The sequence below is a fragment of the Zalophus californianus genome, chromosome 1 (assembly GCF_009762305.2).
Source record: "Zalophus californianus isolate mZalCal1 chromosome 1, mZalCal1.pri.v2, whole genome shotgun sequence".
In the NCBI taxonomy this organism is placed as follows: domain Eukaryota; kingdom Metazoa; phylum Chordata; class Mammalia; order Carnivora; family Otariidae; genus Zalophus; species Zalophus californianus.
Genome location: NC_045595.1, coordinates 5,758,039 through 5,765,945, shown reverse-complemented (window position 1 = coordinate 5,765,945; position 7,907 = coordinate 5,758,039). Strand labels below are relative to the sequence as shown.

The 7,907-nt window shown below is 54.1% G+C and overlaps 1 pseudogene; it reads left to right on the top strand.

Annotated features, from left to right (window-relative positions):
- The first annotated feature begins 7,309 nt into the window (after positions 1-7,309).
- On the top strand, positions 7,310-7,780 carry LOC113916418 (annotated as a pseudogene).
- Positions 7,781-7,907: the final 127 nt, after the last annotated feature.

Genomic DNA, 7,907 nt, shown 5'->3' with positions numbered 1-7,907 from the left:
TCCATCCTGGGCAGATTGGTGTGCCCTGGCTGCAGAGCCATAACAGAGCAGCCCAGTCTGGGTGGGTCAGGGACAGCAGAAGTCTATTCCCTCACATTGAGAGCATCAGATAAATGTTTTTTGTTTGTTCTTAAGTAATCTCTCCACCCAGCCTGGGGCTTGAACCCACAACCCCGAGATCTCCTCAAGAGTCGCACACTCCACCGACTGAGCCAGCCAGGCGCCCCTAAATAAATGTTTGATGTTGTTATATGTGTATGAAGGTACATTTTAAGTAAAATCGTTTTATTATTAAAAAAACTATTTCTTCCTGGTTCGTTCTGAAGGCAAGGAGCCCAAGATCAAGGTGTTGGCAGGGCTGGTTCTTTCTGAGGCGTCCCTCGTTGACTTGCAGATGGCCACCTTCTCCCTGTGTCCTCACACGTCTTCCTTCTGTGCGCATCTGTGTCCTATTTTCTCCTTTTTATAAGGACACCAGTCATTGGATTAGGGCCCACCCTAATGGCCTCATTTTAACTCAATCACTCTTCAGAGGCCCTCCCTCCAAATACAGTCACATCCCGAGGCCCTGCAGGTTAGGGCTGCAACACATGAATTTTGGAGGGGGCACACAGTTCGGTCTGTCCCCCTAGGTAAGACCCTTGCTGGGTCTCAGCAAGGGTGGGCAGAGGAGCCCAGGAGGCCCTCGTCACCCATGGGCACGGCCCAGCCTTCTGCAGTTAAGGAGACAGGATTCTCTGGTGGGTGGGGCTGGCCTGGAGCCCCAGTGGGAGGATGGGGAGCCGTACATCAGGGGCTCAGGCCCGCTGAGGGGCCCCACGGGTGTCCACAGAGGCTGGCCAGATGAGCTACAGCCGGCATAGGAGCAGGAGAGGGGATCCAGGAGCAGCGGGGGGGACTGGCCATCTTCTCCGAGCAGCTTTCCTACCCCCGGGAGCAAGGGTTTTGCTGGGCTAACACCGAGGGGAGGCCCCACTGGACACATGCTCTCCTTCCTCTTCCCCTCTGTGCCGCCGCACCAGGCCTTGCTCTGCCCAGACCCCTGCCTCCCTCCTTTCCCCTGGTCAGCGTCCCCAGTCCCTTCCCCCAGTAGCGCAGCCCACCTGTTCACGCAGATGAGCATGGTGCCGAAATGAGAACGGTGGTGAGACCCGCCCCCATCTCCCACTCCCCCCGGCACAGGGTCCAGTTTAGTTAAGCAGCTGCCAGCATGAGCCCTGCTCTCCCTGGCCACTGTGGCTCCCTGAGAGACTGGCTGAGTCTTGTCACTGCCGGTGTCCAGCACAGGGCCTGGCAGCCAGTAGGCGTCAAAGATTTGCTGGCTGAAGGAGGAAGAAGCGGGCCCTTCCTGGGAGGACCAGTAGCACTGAGACCCCAGCCCGGGTTTATCCCATTCTGGCAGGGCCTGCCCCTGTCACCCCCACCAGTGAATCAGGCCACCCACTTTGGGGTCCCTTCCACGGCTGGCGAGCAAGAAGGGCACGCCTCCTCCTGTCATGGGTCCTGCCGTCTGCTGTCCTGTGCTTTGTGAGTGAGCTAGCTTAGTCCCCACCCAGTAGCCAGTGTCCCTGGCACACCATCTGCCTCACCTTCCCCGTGTGTGAGGGGACCCAGAGGCCAGAGTGGTCAGCCTGGGGTGGAGTGGGGCAGGGTAGGCTGGGATGGGGTGGTGTGAGGAGAAAGCATGGCCGCTCTTCCAGCCATCTTCCTGGGCCTTCGCCTTCCCCAGTGAGGAGTGTTCAACCCACCCAAGTGTACCCAGGGCAGGCCAAGGGTCAGGAGGAACTGAAAGCTGCTTTTCCCAAGAAAGGCGGGACTAGTGTGAAAGGCCCAAGGTCACTGAGCAGACAGACACCCTCCAAGAGGGTGAGGGGGAGCCCCTCCGGGTTTGGAGAAACAGGGCCAGGAAGCAGCTGTTAGTAGCTGTGCTGTGAGCGGGGCTTCTCATTCTTGAGGCCACTGACCTTTGGGCCGGAGGATTCTTAAGGGGGTGGGCGGCAGGACATTTAGTAGCATCTCTCTAGCCATCTCTCGACAACCAGTTATCTCTCCAGTCATTGCCAGGTGTCTCCTGGGGGCAAAATCGGCCCACTTGGCAGAACCAAGCCTGGAGAGGGGATTCCCTTGCCTAGGTTCTTGGGCTGATGTTAAGGGCCTTCAGATCACATCTGGGTCAGGTATTCAGGGGGCCTGCTGTTTGATGTGCCCTGTTCCAGGGGCCTGAATTCTCCCCCACCCCCATCCCCACCCACCGTTTTCCAGAACTGGGTCCATATATCACTTCCCCCAAGAAGTGTTCCGTGGGTGCTGTGGCAGGCAAAATAATGTCCCCCCTCCAGATGTCCATGTCCTCATCCCCAGAACCTGAGAATATGTCACCTTCAGTAGCAGAAGGGACTTGGCAGATGTAGTTAAGTTAAGGCTCTGGGGATGGAAGATGATCCTGGGTTATCCTGGTGGCCCAACGTCATCACAAGGGTCCTTAGGACAGGGAGGCAGGAGGGTCAGAGCAGAGGAGAGTGACAACAGAAGTGGGGCGCAGAGAGAGCCTGGAAGGTGCTCCACTGCTGGCTTTGCAGGGGGGAAGAAGGCCGCGTGCCAGGGAGCACGGGCCACTCTGGAAGCTGGAGGGGGTGAAGACACAGATGGCCCACAGAGCCTCCAGGAGGCTCTTGGCCCAGCCAATAGCTTGATTTTAGGACTTCTGCCCTCCACAATTGAAAGATCAGAAATTTGTATTGTTTTAAGCCACCATGCTTGAGGTAATTTGTTACCTCGCCCACAGGGAACTCAGGACAGGCGTGCGTTCACTCTGGAGCCAGAGTCGGGGAAGGGGGCGCGGGGGGCGGCCACTGGGCGGTCGGGCTGGCCTCCGCCTCTCTTGGGGCACGAGCTACGCCGTACCCCAGGCCTGCTGTCTCTCCCATTAGATGCTGAGGACTCTGTGTATGCAGGTTGAGGGTCAGGCCTTGGGTGGACCAGACATTCTCAGGCTGAGAACACCGAGATGAAGCAGACAGGGACCCCTGTCTGCTTTCTCCCCACTCCATCCCCCAAGAGTCACACATACATAATAAGATCAAAAAGCCCCAGTCTTTGCTTCACGTTGCAGACTTGGAAAGCCTTCTCAGGTTCTTTAAGGTGTCCTGGGCCCAGGTCTTTTCGCCCCCACCCCCAGGAAGAGACATCTCTGATTTTTTTAGCCAACAGGGCTAAAGGGAAAGTGAATTTTGCGTTCAAAAGTTCATAATTGGACACGTAGCCCAGGAGGCACCTCCAATCCCTTTATCAGCAGCAAAAATACCAAATGGGGGCGGTTGTGTGGCCTCAACCTGACCTCAGAGAAAGGGACCAGGGACAGAACCGTGAGAAAATGCTCTTGTCTCAGAGATGACTGGAAAGGAGAGGAGAAGAATCCAGAGCGGGTGTGTCTCTGAAGCCGAGGCAGGCAGGAGCCCTCAGGGAGCCACCGGGGGCCCTCAGGCCACACGGGCTGCTGTCAGGCTTCCGTGGAGCCTGTGCAGGAGGTGACGGGGACAGTTGGCAAGAGGGGTCAAGGAGGCCAGGTTTCTTGGGGTCAGGGAGACTGGAGAGGCATCCTTGGCGTTTATCCCCTGCCAAACAGGGTGGCTGCAGAAACAGGCAAGAGGGGAGAATGGGTGGTGAGAGCAGAGAGGTGAGGAATGTGTCAGTTGTGGTTTTTATTTTCTATACTCTGATGCTTTGAGCTCTTGGGGCCTGGCTGCTGTGGGAGGGACTGCCCCTCCCAGGGCTAGCTGATCCCTAGAGATAGCACACACCTCGCCTGCCACCGCTCCTCCTCTGACCACCCCCTTAGCAGGCTGCCACACTCCAGGAGGCAATGTTCCCTTGCCCTAATGTCCCCAGGGCCCGGGGCCAGACAACTAGGCCTGCCCCTACCCCCCAGAGCCCGCAGAGATTATTCAAACCAGCCAGTCCTGAGACTGTTGACCCTGCCTTTCCGTCCCATAGAAACCACAATAAAGGCTCCTGCTCATGTCTCTGCCTTGCTCCCTCTGCCTCCTGAGCGATCCTGGTGCTTCCTCGTGTGGCCCCACATGGTGTGCGGTGCCCCCTCCTCCTGGGATCTGTGAGTAACAGTCTCCTGCTGTGTTAGCCTCACCATACCTGAATAATAATAAAACCTACACTTTAAAACCCTGAGGGGCAGATCTGTCACTGGGGATGGACAGAAAGGGGAAAATGGGGTACAAAGGAGGTAGAGGGAGCGGACGCATGGGCCTCCTTGTCTGGGTGATACTGGAGGAGGGGGGACTGCTCGCTCAGCTAGAAGCCCACAGGAGCTCACTGGAGGTGACCGCCCCCCCCAGGTCCCGTCATCTGGATTCGGCAGTCACAGGACTCCCCATCGGCTGTGGACCTGAGCCAGGACACGTTAAACCTTCTGCAGGTCCCACCCCGTGAGCCCCAGGAGGTAGCTGGCCTTGCCGGGTGGGCCAGGCCCTGCCCCCATGCTGACTGGCACCAGCTGGCACCAGCAGCCCAGGAGGAAGCCGACAACTCGCCTCCAGATACAGCCCCGCCCCGCAGCACCCAAACACGCGCCTGGTGACCAGGCCCCACCATGACTCTGGCATCTAGTCAGCTGGGGGAGAGACCCACAGCAGCTTCGGGCTGAGCACCATGCCACCCAGCCCCCCATCCCCTATGCCCTGCTGCTGTCAACTTGGGTACAGCCTGGGGTCCCGAAAGCCTGGGCTTTCGGACTCCTCAGCTTACCCATCCCTTCCTTTTTAACAGAGGCACCGCATAGCCCAGCGGATAGGGGGTGCCTAGCCTAGCAGCTCAGCCCTGACTCCTTGGGCACAGGACTGACCAGCCCGAGCCTCAGTTGTCACATCAGTGGATATAGAATTCCTTGGTACAGGACCTGCCACGTTGCAAGCCGACGATGGTGGTCGCATCCTTTGAAACTACAGCTCCTAAGGGATCGGGGTCAAACAGGGTCAGTGGTTTAAACATAACACACAGCAATACAGCCGGTGAGACAGGATGGAAACTTGGATCCCCCCAGTTTCTCAGTGGAGCCGTGGTTCCCAGTGTGGGTGGGGGAGCCAGGGATTTTTGTCTGGGGACAGTTTGGGGCGTCACAACCAGGGAGCAATGCCAGTGGCATCTAGTGGGTGGAGGCCAGGGATGTTGCTCGACACCCTATGATGCCCAGCATGGCCCTCGACAACACAGAAGTATCCAGCCCCTAGTGTCAACAGTGCCAAGGCTGAGAGGCCATACCCTAGAATGTGAGCCATGAGAGGCCAGGGGGTTTAGTTTCTGTCGTTCACTATGCAGCCTCACATTCTGGAACACGGCCTGGCAGAGAACAGGCTCTCAAAAGCGTTCGTGGTACTCACGCTGTCCCAGTCCAAGAGTGCCGACACCTGCTCACAGCACCTTTGGACCCATTCCAAGGCACCAGCTGCCACTCCAGTGCTGCCCAGCCACCACCCTCCAAAGCCACCTGTGACAACCCTGTCCCCCCTTGCAGGTGGGCTCGGACCACCTCCAGGACCTGGAGGCCACCATCAACCACTGGATCCACTTGGAATTCTGTGCCTCCTGCATCTACCCGTCCACATCTTTCTATTTTGACCACGATGAACTGGCTTTGAGGAATGTTGCCACTGATTTTCCTCATCAAACTCACAAGGAGAGGGACCGTGCTGAGAAACTGATGGCGCTGTAGTACCCACACGGTGGCCGAGTTTCCCCTCAGGAGAGCAAGAAAGCAGACTGTGGGACCTGGGAGAGCAGGCTGGATACAGTGGGGCAGAAGTCACGCTTGGTGCAAAATGTGAATCAGTCACAACCAGAACTTGTACAAAGCGGCCATTGACAAAGATGGCCAAGTCATTTGTGTAACTACATTGAATGAGAGGATGAAATCTATCAAAGAATTGGGCAATCACGTAACCAGCTTGCACAAGATGGGACCCCAGAACCCCTGCATGTCAGAGTATCTTTTTTATGAGGACACCTGGGGACAGTGATGACCGCTGAGCCTTTGGTGGGCTTCCCTGCAGCTACGAGGAATGTCCATGCCAGGTAGTGCACACATGCTGTTTGTACCGTTCCCTCTTCTCTCAGTTGTGTTAGAATGTCCACTTGACTTTGTTCACTTGTACCATTCCTTCAAATAGAATGATTTGTTACCTCCTCCCCCAAAACAAAATGAAACAAAAATTCCTTGTTCCTGAGGAATCGTGTGCACCTGTTTTGACCTGTCTGGGGGTTCCTTGGAGGAAAGATGCAAGGCACTGGCCTCTCTTTTGCCCACTTTGTAACTCTCTCAAAGCAGGAAGGGACTATGCAGAGGGCATTCCTTGAGTACAGCTGAAAGGCAGATGAACAAGGTGCTGCCACATGGGGGGAAAGATTACAGTTGGGACAAACCACAGACATGCTGAAAGCCTGAGAGGAGAAGCCGGGGGAGGAGCTACTTGGGGAGGAGCTACTTGGGGGAATAATGGCTTTGAAAAACTTCCCGTGCCTGAGGCAGGATGCATGCTCAGAAAAGATTTTAGAAGCCCCTAAGTGTTCACCTGTGGCTGATCTTTAGCAGGAAGTGAAGGCTAAGGCCGAGTTGTAAGCAACCTGGCTTGGAGTTACAGGAGTGCCCCAACACAGAGTCAGTCTGCAAACACCAGGAAGTACTTTGTCTCCTCTCCTCTTTCCTTCCTTCCACCCTGCCCTCTTCCTCTTTCCTCTTTCAGCTTTCTCCCCCTCCGCCTACCCCTTGTCTCCTTCTTCCTTCAGGCATTTAAGAAATGTCTAACAAATGCTGATCAGAAGCTAAAGGAACTGACACTTCAGAGACCACACACAACAAGAAATACAGTTTTAAAAAAATATTCTAGAAAAGTCATTCAGACAACTGCAACCCACAGCAAACAACAACAAAGCCAGAGGGGGACAAATCTGATTTACAGAATTACCACATTGTAATATGCAAATTGCCTAATTTTCAACAACAACAAAAATGAAGCATGCCAAGCAACAGGAGTATGGCCCATTTGCAGGAAGATAAGAAACTAACAAGTGACCCCTGAGGACACACATACGTTAGACTTGAAGAAGACTAAATCAACTGTGTTAAATATACTTAAAAAGCTAAGGGGAACCATAGACAAAGAACTAGGGGAAATATGGAGAACGATGTTTCATCAGATACAGACTATCAATAAGAAAAATTGTATGAAAGAAACAAATAGAGGTCGCCAATGGACCATCTCCAGGTGGCCCCAGGAACTTGTTTTTCCCGGGAGCAGCTATGAGCAAGCGGAACCAGGTTTCGTACGTGCAGCCAGCCGAACTGGCGTTACTGGCTCGCTTCAAGGAACAGGTTGGCTACAGGGAAGGGCCTACCATGGGAACCAAGAGAATCCAGCCTCAGCCCCCAAATGAAGATGGTGATCACAGTGACAAAGAAGATGAACAGCCCCAAGTGGTGGTGGTTTTAAAAAAGGGAGACCTGTCAGTTGAAGAAGTCATGAAAATTAAAGCAGAAATAAAGGCTGCCAAAGCAGATGAAGAACTGGCTATAGCTGATGGAAGAATCATGTATCGAAAACCAGTCTAACGTTCCTTGGATGAAAAATACTCAGGTTTAACAGCAAGCTCAAAACAGAGGAAGGCAAATGAAGATGAAATAAATAAGCAGGACTCAGTTAAAAGGAACTCACAAAAGCAAATCAAAAACAGTTGCCTCCTTTCTTTTGACAATGAAGATGAAACTGAGTAAGTGTAAATATCTTGGACTTAGTCGTCCTTAAGAGTATATGGGATGTTTTTTAAAGTGACACTTTTTTTTTCTATTTAAAGATAATACAAGTTCATTATAGAAAATTCAGAAAAAATTTAGTATGATA